Genomic DNA, 13097 nt, shown 5'->3' on the forward strand with positions numbered 1-13097 from the left:
AAGTACCCATACCCTCTTCCTCCACAGCCAGGACTTTGTAATGTGTGCAGAATGTGGTTTCGCATTGTTTGTTGAAAAATGCATGGGCGTCCCTGGAAAAAATGTCTTCTTGAAGGTAACATATTGTGCTCCAAAATCTCTATGTACTTTTCAGCATTAATGGTGCCATCACAGAACTGCAAGTTACCTTTGCCAAGGGCACTGACACAACCCCATACCATGACAGACCCTGGCTTTTGGACTTATTGCTGGTAACAGTCTGGGTGATCCTTTTCTTCTTTGGTCTGGAGCACACGGCATCCATTTCTCACAAAAAATACCTGAAATACTGATTCATCTGACCACAGTACACGTTTTCACTGTGTGATGGTCCAACTCAGATGCGTTCTGAGCCCAGAGAAGCCGACAGCGCTTCTGGACACTGTTAAGATGGGGCTTGCTTTTGGCACAGTACAGTTTTAACTGGCATTTGTGGATGTAACTACGTATTGTGGTACTTGACAAAGGTTTGCCAAAGTAGTCATATGTGGTCATATCGCTTATAGATGAATGACGATTCTTGATGCAGTGGGATGCTGAGGGATCGGAGATCACGGTAGTTCAACTTAGGCTTGCTTCCTTGTCCTTTACGCACTGAAATTGCTTCAGATTCCTTCAATCTTTTAATTATGGTATGCACTGATGAAGGTGAAATATCCAAATCTCTTCCTGTCGTTCTTTGAGGAACATTGTTTTTAAACATTTCAATAATTTTCTCACGTATTTGTGCTGCTTTTGTACCAAATCATAATTACAATCACCTGTTGACATCACTTGTTTCAAATCACATCATTATTTAACCAATTTACCTCACTACTGGCCCTAAATCGCTCCTGTCCCAACTTTTTTGGAAATGTGTTGCAAGAACCAAAATTGGAATACGTGTTTATTTTGAGGAAAACAATGAAATTCATGAGGAACACATTAAATAATGTGATGGGGGTAACACAATAAATTCAAGATTTTTATTTGTCGTACAAATGTAGTGGTACACTGGCAGCGAAATGAAATTGTCGTTACTCCAGTCGGTGTAATAAACACACTAGTAAAAGGACATCAAAATTAAACAACGTGAATTAACTGAAACTACAGAAAGATAATAAGAAAATATAACAATAAAAGGTATATAAAAAGTAAAGATGAAAATGTATAAAAAATATGTAGAAATGTTTAAAGTACAGATTGTAGTTATAGCATATTTTAGCTTTTAATCTGTGATGTTAATGATCCTACTGGCCGGGGGTAGAAGCTTCTCCTCGGCCTCTCAGTCCCGGCCATAAGGCCCCGGGGACTTATGCAGGGCGGCAGTTCTGTCCTGGTGATTCTCTGGGCGCATCGTATCACCCTCAGCGGGACTCGGCGGCCCTCAGAGCTGGAGCTGCCGTACCGAGCAGTTATGCTCCCGGAGAGCACAGATCCCACATTGCCGCTGTAGAAGGTTTTTTGTGGCACAGACGAGAGTCTGTATTTCCACAGCTGCCTCACATGATACACTCACTGTCAGGCTTTCAGCACTAAAGTTACAGATTACTGGGTGGCCGAGAGGTCTGTGAAATTTGGAGGGTCAGTAGCTTGCCTGGGAAGCCTTAGCATTCAGCGAAAACTGAACAGAGAGCCCTGTAGCAGGGTTGTCTAATTTGTTTAGCTGGCTGGCATAAGATTTTCAGTTTGAAACAAGTATGCACACAGATTTACATGTACGTAACAGTTTTATTACCTTGTAAATAGTTTGCAGGGTTTTCAAAGTACCCCAGTGCATTTGATATAGCGAATTTTAGGTTTATAATGAAATAATATAGATTTGCCCTAAGATTTAATAAGAATTCTTGCGTGAGCGTGAGAGTCTGAAGGTGTGAGTGTCACACCAGATGGGTGAGAGCTGGCAACCCTGGCTCTGTTCAGTAACCTCAGAAATTCTTTCGAACTTTCCAAACACAGCTGATGGAAATCAATGGACGCAAAGGTTCTCAGTGACCATTTTAGCTTGTTTTTAGACTAAAGGCCTATGATGGATCTTGGGAATGTTGCGGAGATACGAATGCTGAGGACAGCATACTTTGTGCTGTGAGTGTTATGTTAACCATGTAAACAAAGAGGAAGTACACAGTCCAACAAGATACTATATTGAAATGCTAACAAGTTTTTAAATATTTTTATTCAAGTGACTTTAAGTCTGGATAATGTTTTTAATGGTTGGAAACGTGTGTATTACTGTATAATTAAATAATTAAACTTCTGAAATGGCCGCTCAGTGCAGGAGGAGGCTGCAAACCTGAAGAGGCACACAACCGTATGGGTGGGGCAGGGGATCAATGGTGTGAGGTAGAGGACCAGGGCAGTGGGATTGCAGTGGCACAAGGGCAACCGTGTGGTCATCATGGGCTCCTCCAATGGCAGCTTCAGGTAAGTCGCTCTGATAAACCCCGTTAGACTCCAGTGAAGTGAGTGAGGCTGCAGCGCTACACTGGAGGGGACACATGTGGGCTCAGGGGCCAATGTGACTGTAGCAGAGGAAGGGATCTCTAGCTGATGTGGAGGTACAGGCCCAGTGGCAGTAAGGGGTGGGCAGTCAGCTGCAGAGGCTGCGGGGCCAGCGGCCCCACTGTACACATGGACCGCAGGGAATCTCAGCATTGTGCCCAAAGTCCAGCACACATGCCGTGCTCCGGGGGAAATTCAGGCCCAGGATGGAGGGATCGAGCATGTCAGCCATCCACATAGTTACTATTCACAACTAAACCCCCCATGTCAAAAGGGAACAACCCCGTCCCTCTTAAAGGGGCCAGGTCACCAGTCATTGTTCTCACCTGCACCAATGTCAGTTCTAGACAGTGTCTGGTCTCACCAGGGTTGCAGTGGAACCTGTATGGACTAGGGCAGTACATGCGACTCACATCACTATGGTGGGTATGTGACAGAAGTTGCCTCTGTGAGTCCAATCCGTAGTCACCACCTCTGCAGCAGGTGGCAGCAGGGCCACCTCCCCGGTGTCAACAAGGAAGTTCCGGAAATTAACCTTGTTGGCCCACATCTTCCCGGCTATGCGTGCCCTTGGCGGAACCCTGGGTGGCGGTGAACTTGGGACACTGTCTGAGGATTGAGGGGTGGGGGGGGGGTGCTGCTGCCTGTCAGCCTACAGGCAGTCTGCCTCCAGGAAGTAAACCTGAGGGCCTGGGTCCTCCAAGCCCTTTGGCGTTTACAGCTTGGTTGATTTCTCCCGCCTCGTTCCCCGCCACCTCGCTGCCCACAATTTCTCTCTCCAAAGCCAGTTCCAGGGCCTCGTCTAGGGACGCAGAGGGGTTGGCTGTGTCTGAATGTGAGCTATCTGGGGTTAAGTGTCTAGATAAACTGATCCCTGGCCAGTTCACTCTGTACTGATAGAGCCATGTGAGCACAGACACGCCTACACAACCCCTTGATATCATTAAGCAGGATGCAGAGAGACTCATTTGACTCAGTCCCTGCACCTATTGTTTAACTGAGAGGGCAGAAGTCCTCACACTGCCCACAGCGATTCTGCAGGGCACTGACCAGTGTCTCATCCAGGGGCTCAAGCAACCAGCAGTGTACACCTCAGAAAAACATGTGTGACAACCCTGAGGACCTGCTTGCATACCACAATGGTATCCCATCTCCCCTTGCTCTTTGAAGGGGTACCACCCATCCAGTATAGTTATCACTGGGCTATCACAATGTCATCACAATACTAAAGACTGAAACAAAGCCGTGAGGTCAGACCCTCTGTATACAGCACACAGTCTCACCCTCACATCCTGTATGACCACATTTCTGCTGTTCACATGGCAATTCTCCAGCTTCCTTTGCCCTGCAATGGACTGACGTGCTGTTGAAGGTCTACCTCACTTTACACTTTGCCCATGTCTTGTGTGTATACCCTGTCCGCTCCTAACGTGTATTTAGTTTGTGTAAATCTATCACTGCATCTGCATTTCGCAGTTCAGCTTCTGACAACATTGTGTTTCCCATCTGTGTATTTGGGTTCGGTGCTTGTTGGGTGCCTGTCGTGGTCCTTCTATTTACAATTGTACGCGGGGCATGCTGGGATATGCGCCCCGCCGGTGTTACACTAGTATAAAAAAAGGAATCTGGTCGAGTTTGTTCATTGACCAAATTTAGTTTTTGCGAACCAAATTGTTTGTAGGCCAAAGCATTTGTGAACTGCAAGCACTACTGTACTAATGATAAATTTGTATGAAAAAATGGAGACAATTTCTGAGATACCAGAGCGATCCGTGTACTGTAATATTTATCTCATCAATAACACAGTAAAAATACACATTAGCGCCAATTCATCTTCTTTATTCATCATGAATATTTTAATTCATTAATGCAGGAGTCTGTGATAAATCGCTATCAGCATTTGGTTTATAATGGCCAATTAATGATAATTGAACTAAAAAGAAACAGAGAGACTGAAGACAGAACTTTCAACCATGATATGAGTGCTGTTGCTGCATAATTTGTCCACCAGGGGTCACAGCGCAACCCCCATCTTGGCAAGATGGATGACTTGAAATATGTTTCTATATCAAGTTGAATTATTTTTATTTCTATAGCACATTTAAAAACAATCTATGTTGTGCCAAAGTGCTGTAGGTCAAATAATATAAATATATAGTAAAAGTAGAGACATTGGCCAATGTTACACAATGTTACACAAAAAATAATCAGAATCAGACTGTGGTTTATTGCCAAGTAGGTTGACCCTACAAGGAATTCTTTTTGGTATAATGGTGCTCCATGGAAAAACAAGACTAAGCAACAACCAAGTTCAAAAAACAGTGCAAAAGTTATACAATAATCTAGTAATAAATATAAAATCACTATAAATGTTAAATACATGATGTGCAAAGCAGAATAGTCAGATTAAATAGATAAATAAAATGTGTTCCTGTGTGTGCAGGGTCAGTACAGAGATGCATCTAATAAGAAGCGGTGTAAGGCTGAATTAGCTCCGAGACGGACTGGGGACCTATGCCATGTATCGCCTTAGAAAGAAATAAGAAATCTTTAAACTGTATTCTCAGAAATTCTCAAAACTTAACAGGTAGCCAATGCAATGCAGCCAACACAGGGGAAATTTGGTGTCTATTTTTTGTTGAGAGCCTGGTAGCACCGTTTTGAACAAGGTGTAGTCAGAATAAAGATGCTTCTGGTAAACCTGGGTACAGAGAACGGCAGTAACCCAATCAGGATAAAAGCAGGAGTAACTCTCCAGGTCTTTGGCTGAAAGGTGTGGTTTAAGCCAGGCTATTGAACTCAGCTGACAGAAACACCCCTTCACAACAGCATTTATTTGTTTATCAAACTCAGTGATGAATCAAAGATGACACCAAGATTTTTAGTATGTGACTGGAAGTTTTCTGAATGAGGCCCTAATTGTTCTCTGAGATCATGAACAGTGACCAAAACTCATTACCTCTGTCTTGTTTTCATTAATCTGGACGAAAGTCATTGCTGTCCTGTTCTTAATATCCTCCAGACAGTTAGAAAGGGCCACCAGAGAGCAGCAGTCACCAGGTTTTAATGGCAGATAGAGCTGCGTATCACCAGCATAGCAATGATATTTTACATAATAACGTTCACAAATAGAGCCCAAAGGAAGCATGTATAGAGGGAATATGAGAGGGCCTGTATCACAGGACTGGATATGTTTACAAGTAAGGCCATAGTACTTAAGGGGTGTGGCCATCCCACACAGTGACAAGCCCATTCATTCACCTCATCTAGGCCTTTTACTAGGGATTTAAGGTCCTGGTTTTCCTCTCAGACCCTAGAACACACTGCCAGGCTCAGATTCCCGATCCCACATCCTGCTGAAGCCCTTCCCAAGATCAGACACTAGTTTTGTTTTCCTTGTTCTTATAGTAAAATGATGGTCTTTGACTTTTATACATCATCACTGTTCTGTTAATTACACATGACCTAATCTAAGTATTACACAAACCAAGCATAATTACTTAGAGATGTCATGAGATGGAAAATCCTTATTCAGTTAATTATTTTCCCCACAGGTGCTGACAGTGTGTCTACAGTGAAATGGGCCTGTGTACAGAGAGGATGATCTGTAACAATCCCATGTTCCTATGGTGACAGATATAAAACTCATGTGAAATACTGGTGCAGAGGGTATAATGTGAGGTCATGTACTCCCATAGTACACACTGACTCTCCACAGGAGGGTAAAGTGTGAGTCAGAGATGATCCTGACCAGCGAGTCTTCACTGTGACCATCAACAATCTGACAGCTGAGGACTCCGATCGGTACTGGTGTGGTGTGAAGATCAGTGGAGCCTCTCTGATCAGGTTAATCTGTCAGTCACTGATGGTAAGAAATAAGTTCCACCACCTCAACGTTGGTAACCTTCCTACACAACCTAACATGGTAGTTAGAAATCTTGGCGTTCTTGTCGATTCAGATCTATGCTTTGATGCTCACATAAGAAGTATTACTAGAACTGCATTTTATCATCTACGGAACATAGCCAAGCTTCGTAAGATGCTCTCACTTAATGATGCAGAAAAACTAATACATGCCTTCGTAAGTTCCAGACTGGATTACTGTAATGCCCTCCTATCGGGTTGCCCGTCTGGATCCTTGCATAAACTTCAGATGGTACAGAATGCTGCAGCCAGAGTTCTAACAAACACTAAAAAATTTGATCATATTACACCGGTCTTATCCTCTCTTCATTGACTGCCAGTTAAGTCTCGAATTGACTATAAAATACTGCTATTAACTTATAAAGCACTAAATGGCCTTGCACCAGAATACCTTAGTGAGCCATGGGATATCTGTTAGTGCCTAGGGTAGAAAGAGCTACGGCAGGCTGCAGAGCTTTCTCCTACAAAGCTCCTCTGCTGTGGAATGGTCTTCCACCGGATGTGCGGGTTTCAGGTTCACTCTCAATATTCAAGTCCAGACTAAAAACACACCTGTTTAGTTTAGCGTATAGGGACACTAGTTCTAGCCCTAGCTAACTCTTCACTCCCAGTCAGACCTGTAGTGTGAGGTGTAGAGGGTGGGGATCGGTGCCATTGGCTTTGGATGAACTGGATTGTCAGTGCTGTCACTCTAGCTTTGCAATCTCTTGTGGAACTGGAGTGCTGACATTTCAGGGACTCCCCATGCCGGCATTCCCACTTGCCTCTCCCTCCTACTGATGCTGCCATAGCCATATCTGCCGGAGCTTGCAGATTGCACTTCATATTGTACTCACCTAGCTTTTAGCACTGCCAATAGCCTCCTCTACTATGCCTAATTGTACATTTTATTTCCCCTACTCCTCCTGGGGGTGATGCCTGGAGACCTCAATCTATCAAGATATCCAGCACACCCGACCACCACCAGTGACGTCCCTGCATCCAGCTCGCCGTTCTGATCTTCCATTTTTGACCCGCTGCCTTACCTCTGGTTGCCTGGCAATTGGAAAAAGACTCGGCTTCGGCATTGGCTTATCTTCCTTGCTCTCCTCTCTCTATTTGACTATCCCTGCCGGCCCCTGGAGGATGGGCTTCCCCTTTGAGTCTGGTCCCTCTCAAGGTTTCTTCCTTCTAGGGAGTTTTTCCTTGCCACTGTCGCCTATGGCTTACTCACTGGGGGCTTTGGGTGAGGATACTGTAAAGCGCTTTGAGACAATGTAATGTTGTGATAATGCGCTATATAAAAATAAATTTGTTGTTGTTGTTGTTGTAAGATGCCTGTACTGCAGACTGTAGCCAATGAGATGCACAGTATGTAACATGTCACTGAGTCAAAAAGGAAGGACCTTAACACAAACACTGATGAAAAAAATGTTTTAATATTTTAAAAATCTGCATTTTAATTTAATTCAATATGATAAACGAGACTTGGAAGAAGTAACAGTGTCAGCTAAATCGGGCGACTTCATGAGGTTAAATATGATAAGCAATATGTTAAAAAATGTCAGTTTATTGGCCAAACATTTACATACAGTATGTATGTTGTAATGGGCTGATATTCATAAACATTTCATTGCTGTGCAAATCTTTGAGTGTTTTACCTGTGTGTTGAAGTCCTCCAGGGCTGTCAGTGGACAAACAGGAGGTGACGGGTGTGGATGGAGACAGTGTCAGTGTTACTATGGAAACAACAAAAGACAAAGGATGTGGTGTAAGATTGGGGGCTCCTGTGCATCAGAGAGATCAGTGAGTTTGCATGGGAGGCCTGTCCTGATCAGGGATGACACAGAAAATAAAACCTTCATTGTGACAATGAGTGGGCTGGAGAAGAAGGACACTGGCTGGTATTGGTGGCTGGTTGTGGAATCCTGCAGATTCCAGTTCATATTACTGTTAAACATAAGTAATTGATTTAAATCTGCCTGTGAATTATTTATGCTTGAATATAAATAGATACATACTAATCAACCCAGCAGTTTCACTCACGAAGGGGTTTGTGCTTCTTTGTGGGGATAATCCCCTATTTATCAGCTGTTGTGAAACAGAGTTATTTATTGGGATTATTGTTTCAATGATAGTGGCACGGTGGTCCAGTAGGCGGCGCTGTTGCTTCACGCCTCCATGTTTAGGGGTTTGAATCTGGCTTCTGCTCTGTCTGTGTGGAGTTTGCATGTTCTCCACATGCTGTGTGGGTTTCCTCCAACAATCCAAAAACGCACAGTCAGGCTAATTGGTGTCTTTAATATTGAATGTGTGTCTTCTAGTTTATGATCAGTCTGTAATATGACAAAAATCACAGCATTTTCCACAGACATACAGCCAGTCACTTGTTATGTATACAAATCCAGACAAATCCATGTAGCTTGCAACATAATTCAGGCATTTTTTCATCTTTGTGAGGATGAATTGTTACTAATGGTGTGCAGACTGACTAACATGTCTGTAGGTGGTTTTTCATTGCAGCGTAGACCAGTGTTACAATTGTACTCTGTAATATCTGTTCCAGTGCTGCATCCATCCATTGTCTGAAACTGCTTGTCTAACTCAGGGTCCCTATGGGCGCAAGGCAGGGAACGTCCCATGACAGGGTGCCAACCAATTGCAGGACACGCTCACACTCCATTCCCTCGCACAAGCACACCTACCGGCAATTTGACAACTCCAATTAGCCTCAGCATGTTTTTGGACTGTGGGGGGAAATCAGAGTCCCTGGAGGGAACCCCACAATGACACAGGGGGAGCATGCAAACTCCATACACACGGAACTCCAGCGAAGACTTGAGTACACGTGCCAGAGGAGTGAGGCGACAGTGCAAACCCTGCTTTTTATTAACTATCCTTTCTCCTGTTTCCACTGCTCTCCTTTTCTCTGCACATGATGAAGAAGGAGGGGATAATGAAAAACGGAGGTAAGCATTCAGCAGCATTTACAGTAGTGTGGGGGTCCAGCTAGCAGCATTTACCTGATCACACAGTAATGGGAAACTGTCATTTTAATTTTAAGGGAAAAAAATATTTTTTATTTCATTTTCTTAATAAAAAACTTGAGATCCCATCCCATCCAGGGTGAGCCCTTGCCTTCTGCCCTGTGCTGCTGGGGAATGACTGCAGGCCTGTTTTCACAAAATAGTGTAACATGTTGTGTGATAATCTCTAGCTATTTTCATGCTCTTTGTTAATGTCTCCTGTTCCTCACATGTGTCCTGTGTAATAGTACAGATGTGGCTGTACCGTGTTTCTATAAAGCATGTAAGACTTTACTGTTCACATCCACCCTCTTATTCAGCTCTTTGGTCCAGCTGGCTCTGTATGTAGGACTGAGCTGATCGGTGCTGCTGTCGATTATCAAGGTGGTTTTACTTCAGTCAGAACAGATTCACTGTTTTGTTCTTCAGGTTTAAATGTGATATGTGTGACTGACAGACACACTGGGGTATTATATGTCTCACAGGTGGGAGCAGGTTCTGGATGCTGTACTGAAAGCTGGGACTGGTGTGTTTTACCTGATTTGCACCATCATCACCATTCAGCTGCACTGGACCTCCTGTAGAAAGCGGGAACCAATCAGAGAGAAGCAGAGGGTCTCCCTGGATCAGAGGAAGCTGGCAGAGGAGATGACCTTCGTGGAGCAGAATGAGTCAGACGAGCTGTAAAATAAACGGTTATGCTAACTGCAGTGAAGCCTCTCTCACTCGGCCCTGCTCAGTCTGTACAGTCATAGCATGAGAGTCAGTTAAACAGAGGGGATGATTATCTGCTGGCAACCTGTACAACCACGTATTGGCCACTTATTCACAAGTGCTTTGCTGCCACCTGCTGGTTAATGTTTAATAATCGTTATCTTGTGAAGGTAAGACTGGTTTTTATTAAATTGTCTCTTGATTCTGAAAAAAAATGGTACTATGCAAAAGTCTTGGGCCATCAAAGAAAACGTTTAATGCTATTTAATTGGGTTGTGTATATTTGCTCAGAACAAAAACACAATTATCATAAAAATATATGCAAATTAAAAGTGACACAATAAAAACTAACAAGAATTTCTTCTTTTCTCCATAAAGTTACTGATGCCTTGTTGGATCGCTAGGTGAACCACGCTTTGGATCCTAAACCTCTCCTCAGGGGCACCCCAGCCATTCCATGTATTTGTTAAATTCTGCCACCAGCTCACTTAATTAATTAATTAAATTAAACAAATGTGTCATGCCCGGCTGGTCCGCTCCTCCTGTGTGCCACGCCCCCTGATTACCCACGTGTTTTCTCCCGATTGTACCCAGCTGTATCTAGTTAATTTGCTCAGTCCTGTGTATTTCAGTCCGTGTCTTACCCGAGTCCTTTGTCCGTCATTGATGTCAGTTGATGTTCGTGCCCTCGTCCCTGAGATTAAACCCCTCGTTTGCCCTGATTCTCGGCTGTCTGCCTGCTTCTTACCCGCCTGCCCGCGATCGCTGCCGTCTCCCGTGACAAAATGTTAATGATGCATTGATTAGCCATAGGAGTTGTGTTATAAAAATATATAGGTCTATTGGATGGTTGGTGCAAATGTTTTACTAACTTTAGAAGAGATTTTGAAATGACTGGGCTGCCACACTTTGACGGACAAAATATTATAATTCTAGACCAAGATGAAGATCATTTGAACATCATTTTCTTCGACAGCCCAAGACTTTTGTACAGTTTTGTATGTGTCTTTTATACTGGTCATAATTTGTTTAAATACATGATTAATAAATTGATACTTTACAAAACATTTCATATTTTTCTGAAATTGGTAATTATTAAAAATGAATTTCGCAAACTTAAATGGTTTGGCTGCGATGGGCTGGCCCCCCATCCAGGGTTGTTCCCGTGCCCATTGCTTCCGGGATAGGCTCCGGACCCCCCACGACCCAGTAGGATAAGCGGTTTGGAAAATGGATGGATGGATGGATGGATAAATGGTTTGGAGTTTTTAGGTCACCCCTCCACGTCAGAGCCCACCAATCAGGGACTCTTTAAAAGAGTGATGTAATCGGGAACGCCCACTTTTCAATCTGCGGTACAAATACACCAGCTTGTCTCTGCTAACAACAGCCTGTGCATATCAGTTAAGGAGGAAACAGTACCACATACATATTGGCCAACATCAAATGAAAATGTAACACACGAAAACAGGACTGCCCACTTATCACTCTGCGTAAAATCACACCAGCTTGTCTCAGCTGACAGCAGCCTCACATATCAGCTAAGGAGGAAGACGGCATATCAAAAGTAAAAAGAAAGACACCATCAAATGAAAATATCCCTGTGTGATCTATTGGTTTCTGCTTTCACTCCCATTAAATGACAGTAAGTCTAGTTGCTGTCCGTGGTGCTGAAAACCTGGATCAGTAAATTCCAAATGAAACTTCTTTACCTGATTTAACTGTAACTCACTTATTTTGTTGGCAATGATGCTTTGTTGAGTCTAGAAAGGCGCAAAGTGGGTTTCAGATAAATTAAATGAAGTAGTTTTGCTTAAAAACCAAAAAGCTTTGAACAATCAGTTCAGCTTTGGACTGTAGTGCTTCACAAAAGTAAAATCCATCCAGTTAAATCTCTTTATCCCCAAGTCAAGAAGATATCAAATGCAGAAGCACATTGTGGGAGATACAAGGTGCAGACACATTAAAAGCACTTTTTTTGTGTGAACATTATAAAACAGATTGATACACATTAAGCAGTTTGTAACTTTACATCCAGACCTACATCAGTCAGAAAAAGCAGGCGATGACCAGCCCATCCAGCAGCTTCATCTCTGATTGTACAGAATCCCATGTCAGCGTAACTTCTGAAGTCATGACTAAACTAATTTCCAGCTCTGCCTTCAGTTTCATCTGTTAAATTAAATTAGGAACTAAACTAAACTAGGAGGGAAATATAGTCAAGCTACTTAAGTAGCCGAATTTTGTGTATCCACTAGAGGGCAGCCACACATAGATTCCTTTATGAATGGTTCTGATGCTTCCGGAAAGCACTGCACAAAGACCCAGGTATGCCAGTGAGGAACGGATAAAGAGCAGACGGATCCAAATACTAGCTGTAATATATAGTATTTTCAATGAATTTAAACAAATTAATATAACAGTGTCAGAGTGTCAGATCCATGTGACTTTTTATGATTGAAGAACTTTGAAAGCCTGAATATAACTGAGGAGGCCCACGGACCCCATTATGTGTGAAACATCATTGTGGTGCTGAGAGAAACACAGGACTGCTGATAAGACCCAGATGAAGTGAATTACCTGACTTTGCCCCCACCCATCCCCCCCCCCCCAGGATACCCCCACCCCTGTCATACAGACACCTTCCTAACGGACCTCTTGATTTGTGCTGATCCACACATATGAAAAGGACCTACTGCAGTGACATTTTAAAACTGTATAAAACATAATAAAGACTGAAACAAAGGCCTGAGGTCAGACCCTCTGTATGTAGCACACAGTGTTTCTGCAGAGTCTCACACTCACATCCTGTATGACGACTTTTCTGCTTTTCAGAATAAGTCTGATTTCACTGCTCTTTGCTCATTTGCAATATGAGGAAGTAACAGTTTAGAAAAGAACTAGACTTATTTGATTAATTTGTTTGTAGTCTAA

The sequence above is a fragment of the Brienomyrus brachyistius genome, chromosome 4 (assembly GCF_023856365.1).
Source record: "Brienomyrus brachyistius isolate T26 chromosome 4, BBRACH_0.4, whole genome shotgun sequence".
NCBI classification, from domain to species: Eukaryota; Metazoa; Chordata; class Actinopteri; order Osteoglossiformes; family Mormyridae; genus Brienomyrus; species Brienomyrus brachyistius.